Raw genomic sequence first — 14325 nt, forward strand, 5'->3', positions numbered from 1 at the left:
TGTCCCAGTCTACCAGATTAAGGGCATCTCTAAGCTGTTCAAACTTTGCCTTCCTAAAGTTCAATGTTTTTGTGACTCCCTGACAAGTCCCCCTAGTGAAAGACAGGTGAAACTGCACAATATTGTGGTCGCTATTTCCTAAATGCCCAACCACCTGCAGATTTGTTATTCTGTCAGGTCTATTAGATAGTATTAGGTCTAAAAGTGCTGCTCCTCTGGTTGGATTCTGCACCAATTGTGAAAGATAATTTTTCTTGGTTATTAGCAGAAACCTGTTGCCTTTATGCGTTTCACAGGTTTCTGTTTCCCAGTTAATATCCGGGTAGTTAAAGTCCCCCATAACCAGGACCTCATTATGGGTTGCAGCTTCATCTATCTGCTTTAGAAGTAGACTTTCCATGCTTTCTGTTATATTTGGGGGTTTGTAACAGACCCCAATGAGAATTTTGTTACCATTTTTCCCTCCATGAATTTCAACCCATATGGACTCGACATCCTCATTCCCTTCGCTAATATCCTCCCTTAAAGTGGACTTTAGACAAGACTTTACATAGAGACAAACCCCTCCTCCTCTCCGATTTTTACGATCCTTTCTAAACAGACTGTAACCCTGTAAGTTAACTGCCCAGTCATAGCTTTCATCTAACCATGTCTCGGTTATTCCCACTATGTCAAAGTTACCTGTAGATATTTCTGCTTCTAGTTCTTCCATCTTGTTTGTCAGGCTTCTGGCGTTTGCGAGCATGCAGTTTATGCAGGGATTCAAGCTTCAGGAGGCTAATTTGCATATTCCAGGTGCCTTCTGGGAGAAGCGAAGTCTCCCTAAGCTAGAAGATCGTTGGGTACAGCCGGGACCAGCTGCTTCGAAAGCATCACCAAACCAGGGATTCAAGCTTCAGGAGGCTAATTTGCATATTCCAGGTGCCTTCTGGGAGAAGCGAAGTCTCCCTAAGCTAGAAGATCGTTGGGTACAGCCGGGACCAGCTGCTTCGAAAGCATCACCAAACCAGGGATTCAAGCTTCAGGAGGCTAATTTGCATATTCCAGGTGCCTTCTGGGAGAAGCGAAGTCTCCCTAAGCTAGAAGATCGTTGGGTACAGCCGGGACCAGCTGCTTCGAAAGCATCACCAAACCAGGGATTCAAGCTTCAGGAGGCTAATTTGCATATTCCAGGTGCCTTCTGGGAGAAGCGAAGTCTCCCTAAGCTAGAAGATCGTTGGGTACAGCCGGGACCAGCTGCTTCGAAAGCATCACCAAACCAGGGATTCAAGCTTCAGGAGGCTAATTTGCATATTCCAGGTGCCTTCTGGGAGAAGCGAAGTCTCCCTAAGCTAGAAGATTGTTGGGTACAGCCGGGACCAGCTGCTTCGAAAGCATCACCAAACCAGGGATTCAAGCTTCAGGAGGCTAATTTGCATATTCCAGGTGCCTTCTGGGAGAAGCGAAGTCTCCCTAAGCTAGAAGATCGTTGGGTACAGCCGGGACCAGCTGCTTCGAAAGCATCACCAAACCAGGGATTCAAGCTTCAGGAGGCTAATTTGCATATTCCAGGTGCCTTCTGGGAGAAGCGAAGTCTCCCTAAGCTAGAAGATCGTTGGGTACAGCCGGGACCAGCTGCTTCGAAAGCATCACCAAACCAGGGATTCAAGCTTCAGGAGGCTAATTTGCATATTCCAGGTGCCTTCTGGGAGAAGCGAAGTCTCCCTAAGCTAGAAGATCGTTGGGTACAGCCGGGACCAGCTGCTTCGAAAGCATCACCAAACCAGGGATTCAAGCTTCAGGAGGCTAATTTGCATATTCCAGGTGCCTTCTGGGAGAAGCGAAGTCTCCCTAAGCTAGAAGATCGTTGGGTACAGCCGGGACCAGCTGCTTCGAAAGCATCACCAAACCAGGGATTCAAGCTTCAGGAGGCTAATTTGCATATTCCAGGTGCCTTCTGGGAGAAGCGAAGTCTCCCTAAGCTAGAAGATCGTTGGGTACAGCCGGGACCAGCTGCTTCGAAAGCATCACCAAACCAGGGATTCAAGCTTCAGGAGGCTAATTTGCATATTCCAGGTGCCTTCTGGGAGAAGCGAAGTCTCCCTAAGCTAGAAGATCGTTGGGTACAGCCGGGACCAGCTGCTTCGAAAGCATCACCAAACCAGGGATTCAAGCTTCAGGAGGCTAATTTGCATATTCCAGGTGCCTTCTGGGAGAAGCGAAGTCTCCCTAAGCTAGAAGATCGTTGGGTACAGCCGGGACCAGCTGCTTCGAAAGCATCACCAAACCAGGGATTCAAGCTTCAGGAGGCTAATTTGCATATTCCAGGTGCCTTCTGGGAGAAGCGAAGTCTCCCTAAGCTAGAAGATCGTTGGGTACAGCCGGGACCAGCTGCTTCGAAAGCATCACCAAACCAGGGATTCAAGCTTCAGGAGGCTAATTTGCATATTCCAGGTGCCTTCTGGGAGAAGCGAAGTCTCCCTAAGCTAGAAGATCGTTGGGTACAGCCGGGACCAGCTGCTTCGAAAGCATCACCAAACCAGGGATTCAAGCTTCAGGAGGCTAATTTGCATATTCCAGGTGCCTTCTGGGAGAAGCGAAGTCTCCCTAAGCTAGAAGATCGTTGGGTACAGCCGGGACCAGCTGCTTCGAAAGCATCACCAAACCAGGGATTCAAGCTTCAGGAGGCTAATTTGCATATTCCAGGTGCCTTCTGGGAGAAGCGAAGTCTCCCTAAGCTAGAAGATCGTTGGGTACAGCCGGGACCAGCTGCTTCGAAAGCATCACCAAACCAGGGATTCAAGCTTCAGGAGGCTAATTTGCATATTCCAGGTGCCTTCTGGGAGAAGCGAAGTCTCCCTAAGCTAGAAGATCGTTGGGTACAGCCGGGACCAGCTGCTTCGAAAGCATCACCAAACCAGGGATTCAAGCTTCAGGAGGCTAATTTGCATATTCCAGGTGCCTTCTGGGAGAAGCGAAGTCTCCCTAAGCTAGAAGATCGTTGGGTACAGCCGGGACCAGCTGCTTCGAAAGCATCACCAAACCAGGGATTCAAGCTTCAGGAGGCTAATTTGCATATTCCAGGTGCCTTCTGGGAGAAGCGAAGTCTCCCTAAGCTAGAAGATCGTTGGGTACAGCCGGGACCAGCTGCTTCGAAAGCATCACCAAACCAGGGATTCAAGCTTCAGGAGGCTAATTTGCATATTCCAGGTGCCTTCTGGGAGAAGCGAAGTCTCCCTAAGCTAGAAGATCGTTGGGTACAGCCGGGACCAGCTGCTTCGAAAGCATCACCAAACCAGGGATTCAAGCTTCAGGAGGCTAATTTGCATATTCCAGGTGCCTTCTGGGAGAAGCGAAGTCTCCCTAAGCTAGAAGATCGTTGGGTACAGCCGGGACCAGCTGCTTCGAAAGCATCACCAAACCAGGGATTCAAGCTTCAGGAGGCTAATTTGCATATTCCAGGTGCCTTCTGGGAGAAGCGAAGTCTCCCTAAGCTAGAAGATCGTTGGGTACAGCCGGGACCAGCTGCTTCGAAAGCATCACCAAACCAGGGATTCAAGCTTCAGGAGGCTAATTTGCATATTCCAGGTGCCTTCTGGGAGAAGCGAAGTCTCCCTAAGCTAGAAGATCGTTGGGTACAGCCGGGACCAGCTGCTTCGAAAGCATCACCAAACCAGGGATTCAAGCTTCAGGAGGCTAATTTGCATATTCCAGGTGCCTTCTGGGAGAAGCGAAGTCTCCCTAAGCTAGAAGATCGTTGGGTACAGCCGGGACCAGCTGCTTCGAAAGCATCACCAAACCAGGGATTCAAGCTTCAGGAGGCTAATTTGCATATTCCAGGTGCCTTCTGGGAGAAGCGAAGTCTCCCTAAGCTAGAAGATCGTTGGGTACAGCCGGGACCAGCTGCTTCGAAAGCATCACCAAACCAGGGATTCAAGCTTCAGGAGGCTAATTTGCATATTCCAGGTGCCTTCTGGGAGAAGCGAAGTCTCCCTAAGCTAGAAGATCGTTGGGTACAGCCGGGACCAGCTGCTTCGAAAGCATCACCAAACCAGGGATTCAAGCTTCAGGAGGCTAATTTGCATATTCCAGGTGCCTTCTGGGAGAAGCGAAGTCTCCCTAAGCTAGAAGATCGTTGGGTACAGCCGGGACCAGCTGCTTCGAAAGTACCACCAAACCGCGCGCCTTACGGCGCGCAAATTTTTGCCTGTAGGACATTATTGCAAGAGAGCTTGGCTGAGTAGATTACACAAGAAGGAAAACACACAGGAAGTCAGCAGGATCTAGGAGCAACATGGCAGATGTGACAACCTACATGGTGAGCTGCAGCATGTGCTACATGTTCACAGATCGACCAGAAGAAGAATCCAATTTCACCTGTCAGAAGTGTAGACTAGTGGCCCTTTTAGAAGAAAAGGTGCGGGGTCTGGAAGAAAGAATAGCAACTTTGAAACTCATCAAAGAGAATGAAGACTTTCTAGACAGAACAGAAGCATCTCTACTGGTCACAGAAGGTGCAAAAAGTGTCAGAGAACCTCCAAAAGCAGATGAGTGGAAGCATGTGACCAAAAGAAGCAAGAAGACCATGGAGAAATCACCAACCACACAACTGAAGAACCGATATCAAATCTTTGTAGAGGATGAAGATGGCACACCTAAGAATGAAGCAATACCAGCAAGCAAAAAAGAAAAGGGCACACAGCAACAAGTGACAGCAAAAAGTACAGCCAAGAAGCAACGAAGAGTGGTGGTGGTGGGAGACTCACTACTGAGAGGCACCGAAGCAGCCATCTGCAGACCGGACATAACTGCAAGAGAAGTATGCTGCCTTCCAGGTGCGATGATCAAGGATGTGACCGATAGGATACCAAAGCTCTTCAGCTCCAAGGACGTCCACCCATTTCTTCTGATACATGTTGGCACCAATGACACGGCAAGGAAGGACCTACCGACAATCTGCAAGGACTTTGAAGAGTTGGGGAAGAAAGTAAAGGAACTGGATGCACAGGTAGTTTTTTCTTCTATCCTTCCAGTAGACGGGCATGGCACCAGGAGATGGAACAGGATCCTTGATGCAAACAACTGGCTAAGACGATGGTGCAGACAACAAGGATTTGGATTCCTGGACCACGGTGTGAATTACTGGTATGATGGACTCCTCGCCAGAGACGGACTACACCTCAACAAACCTGGGAAACACACATTCGCCAGAAGACTCGCTACACTCATCAGGAGGGCGTTAAACTAGAAGAAGAGGGGACGGGAAGAAAAACATTAGACTCGAACAAAGACGACCCAGGAAAACATACTCAGAAGGGAGGTAAGAACATTTCTAAAACAATCCACAGTGAGGAGATTGGAACAAAACAAAATCCTCTAAACTGCATGCTCGCAAACGCCAGAAGCCTGACAAACAAGATGGAAGAACTAGAAGCAGAAATATCTACAGGTAACTTTGACATAGTGGGAATAACCGAGACATGGTTAGATGAAAGCTATGACTGGGCAGTTAACTTACAGGGTTACAGTCTGTTTAGAAAGGATCGTAAAAATCGGAGAGGAGGAGGGGTTTGTCTCTATGTAAAGTCTTGTCTAAAGTCCACTTTAAGGGAGGATATTAGCGAAGGGAATGAGGATGTCGAGTCCATATGGGTTGAAATTCATGGAGGGAAAAATGGTAACAAAATTCTCATTGGGGTCTGTTACAAACCCCCAAATATAACAGAAAGCATGGAAAGTCTACTTCTAAAGCAGATAGATGAAGCTGCAACCCATAATGAGGTCCTGGTTATGGGGGACTTTAACTACCCGGATATTAACTGGGAAACAGAAACCTGTGAAACCCATAAAGGCAACAGGTTTCTGCTAATAACCAAGAAAAATTATCTTTCACAATTGGTGCAGAATCCAACCAGAGGAGCAGCACTTTTAGACCTAATACTATCTAATAGACCTGACAGAATAACAAATCTGCAGGTGGTCGGGCATCTAGGAAATAGCGACCACAATATTGTACAGTTTCACCTGTCTTTCACTAGGGGGACTTGTCAGGGAGTCACAAAAACATTGAACTTTAGGAAGGCAAAGTTTGAACAGCTTAGAGATGCCCTTAATCTGGTAGACTGGGACAATATCCTCAGAAATGAGAATACAGATAATAAATGGGAAATGTTTAAGAACATCCTAAATAGGCAGTGTAAGCGGTTTATACCTTGTGGGAATAAAAGGACTAGAAATAGGAAAAACCCAATGTGGCTAAACAAAGAAGTAAGACAGGCAATTAACAGTAAAAAGAAAGCATTTGCACTACTAAAGCAGGATGGCACCATTGAAGCTCTAAAAAACTATAGGGAGAAAAATACTTTATCTAAAAAACTAATTAAAGCTGCCAAAAAGGAAACAGAGAAGCACATTGCTAAGGAGAGTAAAACTAATCCCAAACTGTTCTTCAACTATATCAATAGTAAAAGAATAAAAACTGAAAATGTAGGCCCCTTAAAAAATAGTGAGGAAAGAATGGTTATAGATGACGAGGAAAAAGCTAACATATTAAACACCTTCTTCTCCACGGTATTCACGGTGGAAAATGAAATTCTAGGTGAAATCCCAAGAAACAATGAAAACCCTATATTAAGGGTCACCAATCTAACCCAAGAAGAGGTGCGAAACCGGCTAAATAAGATTAAAATAGATAAATCTCCGGGTCCGGATGGCATACACCCACGAGTACTAAGAGAACTAAGTAATGTAATAGATAAACCATTATTTCTTATTTTTAGTGACTCTATAGCGACAGGGTCTGTTCCGCAGGACTGGCGCATAGCAAATGTGGTGCCAATATTCAAAAAGGGCTCTAAAAGTGAACCTGGAAATTATAGGCCAGTAAGTCTAACCTCTATTGTTGGTAAAATATTTGAAGGGTTTCTGAGGGATGTTATTCTGGATTATCTCAATGAGAATAACTGTTTAACTCCATATCAGCATGGGTTTATGAGAAATCGCTCCTGTCAAACCAATCTAATCAGTTTTTATGAAGAGGTAAGCTATAGACTGGACCACGGTGAGTCATTGGACGTGGTATATCTCGATTTTTCCAAAGCGTTTGATACCGTGCCGCACAAGAGGTTGGTACACAAAATGAGAATGCTTGGTCTGGGGGAAAATGTGTGTAAATGGGTTAGTAACTGGCTTAGTGATAGAAAGCAGAGGGTGGTTATAAATGGTATAGTCTCTAACTGGGTCGCTGTGACCAGTGGGGTACCGCAGGGGTCAGTATTGGGACCTGTTCTCTTCAACATATTCATTAATGATCTGGTAGAAGGTTTACACAGTAAAATATCGATATTTGCAGATGATACAAAACTATGTAAAGCAGTTAATACAAGAGAAGATAGTATTCTGCTACAGATGGATCTGGATAAGTTGGAAACTTGGGCTGAAAGGTGGCAGATGAGGTTTAACAATGATAAATGTAAGGTTATACACATGGGAAGAGGGAATCAATATCACCATTACACACTGAACGGGAAACCACTGGGTAAATCTGACAGGGAGAAGGACTTGGGGATCCTAGTTAATGATAAACTTACCTGGAGCAGCCAGTGCCAGGCAGCAGCTGCCAAGGCAAACAGGATCATGGGGTGCATTAAAAGAGGTCTGGATACACATGATGAGAGCATTATACTGCCTCTGTACAAATCCCTAGTTAGACCGCACATGGAGTACTGTGTCCAGTTTTGGGCACCGGTGCTCAGGAAGGATATAATGGAACTAGAGAGAGTACAAAGGAGGGCAACAAAATTAATAAAGGGGATGGGAGAACTACAATACCCAGATAGATTAGCGAAATTAGGATTATTTAGTCTAGAAAAAAGACGACTGAGGGGCGATCTAATAACCATGTATAAGTATATAAGGGGACAATACAAATATCTCGCTGAGGATCTGTTTATACCAAGGAAGGTGACTGGCACAAGGGGGCATTCTTTGCGTCTGGAGGAGAGAAGGTTTTTCCACCAACATAGAAGAGGATTCTTTACTGTTAGGGCAGTGAGAATCTGGAATTGCTTGCCTGAGGAGGTGGTGATGGCGAACTCAGTCGAGGGGTTCAAGAGAGGCCTGGATGTCTTCCTGGAGCAGAACAATATTGTATCATACAATTATTAGGTTCTGTAGAAGGACGTAGATCTGGGTATTTATTATGATGGAATATAGGCTGAACTGGATGGACAAATGTCTTTTTTCGGCCTTACTAACTATGTTACTATGTTACTATGTTACTATGTTTTGTTCCAATCTCCTCACTGTGGATTGTTTTAGAAATGTTCTTACCTCCCTTCTGAGTATGTTTTCCTGGGTCGTCTTTGTTCGAGTCTAATGTTTTTCTTCCCGTCCCCTCTTCTTCTAGTTTAACGCCCTCCTGATGAGTGTAGCGAGTCTTCTGGCGAATGTGTGTTTCCCAGGTTTGTTGAGGTGTAGTCCGTCTCTGGCGAGGAGTCCATCATACCAGTAATTCACACCGTGGTCCAGGAATCCAAATCCTTGTTGTCTGCACCATCGTCTTAGCCAGTTGTTTGCATCAAGGATCCTGTTCCATCTCCTGGTGCCATGCCCGTCTACTGGAAGGATAGAAGAAAAAACTACCTGTGCATCCAGTTCCTTTACTTTCTTCCCCAACTCTTCAAAGTCCTTGCAGATTGTCGGTAGGTCCTTCCTTGCCGTGTCATTGGTGCCAACATGTATCAGAAGAAATGGGTGGACGTCCTTGGAGCTGAAGAGCTTTGGTATCCTATCGGTCACATCCTTGATCATCGCACCTGGAAGGCAGCATACTTCTCTTGCAGTTATGTCCGGTCTGCAGATGGCTGCTTCGGTGCCTCTCAGTAGTGAGTCTCCCACCACCACCACTCTTCGTTGCTTCTTGGCTGTACTTTTTGCTGTCACTTGTTGCTGTGTGCCCTTTTCTTTTTTGCTTGCTGGTATTGCTTCATTCTTAGGTGTGCCATCTTCATCCTCTACAAAGATTTGATATCGGTTCTTCAGTTGTGTGGTTGGTGATTTCTCCATGGTCTTCTTGCTTCTTTTGGTCACATGCTTCCACTCATCTGCTTTTGGAGGTTCTCTGACACTTTTTGCACCTTCTGTGACCAGTAGAGATGCTTCTGTTCTGTCTAGAAAGTCTTCATTCTCTTTGATGAGTTTCAAAGTTGCTATTCTTTCTTCCAGACCCCGCACCTTTTCTTCTAAAAGGGCCACTAGTCTACACTTCTGACAGGTGAAATTGGATTCTTCTTCTGGTCGATCTGTGAACATGTAGCACATGCTGCAGCTCACCATGTAGGTTGTCACATCTGCCATGTTGCTCCTAGATCCTGCTGACTTCCTGTGTGTTTTCCTTCTTGTGTAATCTACTCAGCCAAGCTCTCTTGCAATAATGTCCTACAGGCAAAAATTTGCGCGCCGTAAGGCGCGCGGTTTGGTGGTACTTTCGAAGCAGCTGGTCCCGGCTGTACCCAACGATCTTCTAGCTTAGGGAGACTTCGCTTCTCCCAGAAGGCACCTGGAATATGCAAATTAGCCTCCTGAAGCTTGAATCCCTGGTTTGGTGATGCTTTCGAAGCAGCTGGTCCCGGCTGTACCCAACGATCTTCTAGCTTAGGGAGACTTCGCTTCTCCCAGAAGGCACCTGGAATATGCAAATTAGCCTCCTGAAGCTTGAATCCCTGGTTTGGTGATGCTTTCGAAGCAGCTGGTCCCGGCTGTACCCAACGATCTTCTAGCTTAGGGAGACTTCGCTTCTCCCAGAAGGCACCTGGAATATGCAAATTAGCCTCCTGAAGCTTGAATCCCTGGTTTGGTGATGCTTTCGAAGCAGCTGGTCCCGGCTGTACCCAACGATCTTCTAGCTTAGGGAGACTTCGCTTCTCCCAGAAGGCACCTGGAATATGCAAATTAGCCTCCTGAAGCTTGAATCCCTGGTTTGGTGATGCTTTCGAAGCAGCTGGTCCCGGCTGTACCCAACGATCTTCTAGCTTAGGGAGACTTCGCTTCTCCCAGAAGGCACCTGGAATATGCAAATTAGCCTCCTGAAGCTTGAATCCCTGGTTTGGTGATGCTTTCGAAGCAGCTGGTCCCGGCTGTACCCAACGATCTTCTAGCTTAGGGAGACTTCGCTTCTCCCAGAAGGCACCTGGAATATGCAAATTAGCCTCCTGAAGCTTGAATCCCTGGTTTGGTGATGCTTTCGAAGCAGCTGGTCCCGGCTGTACCCAACGATCTTCTAGCTTAGGGAGACTTCGCTTCTCCCAGAAGGCACCTGGAATATGCAAATTAGCCTCCTGAAGCTTGAATCCCTGGTTTGGTGATGCTTTCGAAGCAGCTGGTCCCGGCTGTACCCAACGATCTTCTAGCTTAGGGAGACTTCGCTTCTCCCAGAAGGCACCTGGAATATGCAAATTAGCCTCCTGAAGCTTGAATCCCTGGTTTGGTGATGCTTTCGAAGCAGCTGGTCCCGGCTGTACCCAACGATCTTCTAGCTTAGGGAGACTTCGCTTCTCCCAGAAGGCACCTGGAATATGCAAATTAGCCTCCTGAAGCTTGAATCCCTGGTTTGGTGATGCTTTCGAAGCAGCTGGTCCCGGCTGTACCCAACGATCTTCTAGCTTAGGGAGACTTCGCTTCTCCCAGAAGGCACCTGGAATATGCAAATTAGCCTCCTGAAGCTTGAATCCCTGGTTTGGTGATGCTTTCGAAGCAGCTGGTCCCGGCTGTACCCAACGATCTTCTAGCTTAGGGAGACTTCGCTTCTCCCAGAAGGCACCTGGAATATGCAAATTAGCCTCCTGAAGCTTGAATCCCTGGTTTGGTGATGCTTTCGAAGCAGCTGGTCCCGGCTGTACCCAACGATCTTCTAGCTTAGGGAGACTTCGCTTCTCCCAGAAGGCACCTGGAATATGCAAATTAGCCTCCTGAAGCTTGAATCCCTGGTTTGGTGATGCTTTCGAAGCAGCTGGTCCCGGCTGTACCCAACGATCTTCTAGCTTAGGGAGACTTCGCTTCTCCCAGAAGGCACCTGGAATATGCAAATTAGCCTCCTGAAGCTTGAATCCCTGGTTTGGTGATGCTTTCGAAGCAGCTGGTCCCGGCTGTACCCAACGATCTTCTAGCTTAGGGAGACTTCGCTTCTCCCAGAAGGCACCTGGAATATGCAAATTAGCCTCCTGAAGCTTGAATCCCTGGTTTGGTGATGCTTTCGAAGCAGCTGGTCCCGGCTGTACCCAACGATCTTCTAGCTTAGGGAGACTTCGCTTCTCCCAGAAGGCACCTGGAATATGCAAATTAGCCTCCTGAAGCTTGAATCCCTGGTTTGGTGATGCTTTCGAAGCAGCTGGTCCCGGCTGTACCCAACGATCTTCTAGCTTAGGGAGACTTCGCTTCTCCCAGAAGGCACCTGGAATATGCAAATTAGCCTCCTGAAGCTTGAATCCCTGGTTTGGTGATGCTTTCGAAGCAGCTGGTCCCGGCTGTACCCAACGATCTTCTAGCTTAGGGAGACTTCGCTTCTCCCAGAAGGCACCTGGAATATGCAAATTAGCCTCCTGAAGCTTGAATCCCTGGTTTGGTGATGCTTTCGAAGCAGCTGGTCCCGGCTGTACCCAACGATCTTCTAGCTTAGGGAGACTTCGCTTCTCCCAGAAGGCACCTGGAATATGCAAATTAGCCTCCTGAAGCTTGAATCCCTGGTTTGGTGATGCTTTCGAAGCAGCTGGTCCCGGCTGTACCCAACGATCTTCTAGCTTAGGGAGACTTCGCTTCTCCCAGAAGGCACCTGGAATATGCAAATTAGCCTCCTGAAGCTTGAATCCCTGGTTTGGTGATGCTTTCGAAGCAGCTGGTCCCGGCTGTACCCAACGATCTTCTAGCTTAGGGAGACTTCGCTTCTCCCAGAAGGCACCTGGAATATGCAAATTAGCCTCCTGAAGCTTGAATCCCTGGTTTGGTGATGCTTTCGAAGCAGCTGGTCCCGGCTGTACCCAACGATCTTCTAGCTTAGGGAGACTTCGCTTCTCCCAGAAGGCACCTGGAATATGCAAATTAGCCTCCTGAAGCTTGAATCCCTGGTTTGGTGATGCTTTCGAAGCAGCTGGTCCCGGCTGTACCCAACGATCTTCTAGCTTAGGGAGACTTCGCTTCTCCCAGAAGGCACCTGGAATATGCAAATTAGCCTCCTGAAGCTTGAATCCCTGGTTTGGTGATGCTTTCGAAGCAGCTGGTCCCGGCTGTACCCAACGATCTTCTAGCTTAGGGAGACTTCGCTTCTCCCAGAAGGCACCTGGAATATGCAAATTAGCCTCCTGAAGCTTGAATCCCTGGTTTGGTGATGCTTTCGAAGCAGCTGGTCCCGGCTGTACCCAACGATCTTCTAGCTTAGGGAGACTTCGCTTCTCCCAGAAGGCACCTGGAATATGCAAATTAGCCTCCTGAAGCTTGAATCCCTGGTTTGGTGATGCTTTCGAAGCAGCTGGTCCCGGCTGTACCCAACGATCTTCTAGCTTAGGGAGACTTCGCTTCTCCCAGAAGGCACCTGGAATATGCAAATTAGCCTCCTGAAGCTTGAATCCCTGGTTTGGTGATGCTTTCGAAGCAGCTGGTCCCGGCTGTACCCAACGATCTTCTAGCTTAGGGAGACTTCGCTTCTCCCAGAAGGCACCTGGAATATGCAAATTAGCCTCCTGAAGCTTGAATCCCTGGTTTGGTGATGCTTTCGAAGCAGCTGGTCCCGGCTGTACCCAACGATCTTCTAGCTTAGGGAGACTTCGCTTCTCCCAGAAGGCACCTGGAATATGCAAATTAGCCTCCTGAAGCTTGAATCCCTGGTTTGGTGATGCTTTCGAAGCAGCTGGTCCCGGCTGTACCCAACGATCTTCTAGCTTAGGGAGACTTCGCTTCTCCCAGAAGGCACCTGGAATATGCAAATTAGCCTCCTGAAGCTTGAATCCCTGGTTTGGTGATGCTTTCGAAGCAGCTGGTCCCGGCTGTACCCAACGATCTTCTAGCTTAGGGAGACTTCGCTTCTCCCAGAAGGCACCTGGAATATGCAAATTAGCCTCCTGAAGCTTGAATCCCTGGTTTGGTGATGCTTTCGAAGCAGCTGGTCCCGGCTGTACCCAACGATCTTCTAGCTTAGGGAGACTTCGCTTCTCCCAGAAGGCACCTGGAATATGCAAATTAGCCTCCTGAAGCTTGAATCCCTGGTTTGGTGATGCTTTCGAAGCAGCTGGTCCCGGCTGTACCCAACGATCTTCTAGCTTAGGGAGACTTCGCTTCTCCCAGAAGGCACCTGGAATATGCAAATTAGCCTCCTGAAGCTTGAATCCCTGGTTAAAGTGATATGAACAACTAGAAGGCAGAAAGGGTAGAGGGGGCAGGGGGAGTGCAACAAGAAAAAGCAGCTTATGTAGGGGTGGAGGACAGGAGAGAGTCATGATAGAGACATAAACAGGAAGCTCCAGTACTCACTTCAGGTCAGCACTGTGTTCCTCTGGAGCCTCCCCTCCCCCTCCTGACAGTGCCGATGACAGAGCTCAGAGCTTAGGCCAGGTTCACACTTGCATGTGCCTGGTCTGCATATGGCTGCGTATTTCCTCCCTTAAGCTCCGCCTACGCTCAGCCTACTTCCGCATGCCTCCTGTGTGGTCCTGCATACCTATCCTGAACATTGGGCAAGCAGGGACATGCATTGCATGCAGATGCGTCCGCATGCAGTGTTTTTACGTGCCCGCCGACCACATGGGAACGCAAAAACTTGTTATTCCCGTGCGGTTGGCGGGCACGTCAAAATGCCGCATGCGGACGCATCCGCATACAACGCATGTCCCTGAGTACCCAGTGTTAAATATAGATGCGCAGGAGGACGCAGGATGCATACGGAAGTAGGCAGAACATAGCCAGAGCTTAAGGGAAGATGTACGCAGCCATACGCAGACCAGCCACACGCAAGTCTGAACTTAGCCTTAGTTTGCAGCAGTGCAGGAGCCATGGGACACCTCTTCACTTCCATTAGTAATTTCTTCACTGCTAGCTTCAGCAGTGACTGCACAGCTCTTCTGGTCGCATGTTCCAGCAGCCTGACCTGGTCCCTACTGGTGGGCGGGGCTTACTGCTGCCAGGCTCCAGGAGCAGCATAATGAGTGCAGGTCAGGGGAATGGCTGTGCTGAGCCTCCCTCCTCCCATCCTAGCCAGAGACTCCAGAGAGGGAGAGGGAAGAGATCCAGCCCGCACATACTCTCATGCTGCAGTCTGAACCAATGATCCCCACCCTATATTATACCTTGTAATTCAGGAGC

General features: G+C 48.0%; 1 protein-coding gene across 3 annotated transcripts in view; it reads left to right on the top strand.

Annotated features, from left to right (window-relative positions):
• Positions 1-14325, top strand: part of ANPEP (alanyl aminopeptidase, membrane) — a 277202-nt gene that overhangs the window by 101331 nt on the left and 161546 nt on the right. The window lies entirely within an intron of this gene.

Source organism: Ranitomeya imitator, chromosome 4 (assembly GCF_032444005.1).
Source record: "Ranitomeya imitator isolate aRanImi1 chromosome 4, aRanImi1.pri, whole genome shotgun sequence".
Lineage (NCBI taxonomy): Eukaryota > Metazoa > Chordata > Amphibia > Anura > Dendrobatidae > Ranitomeya > Ranitomeya imitator.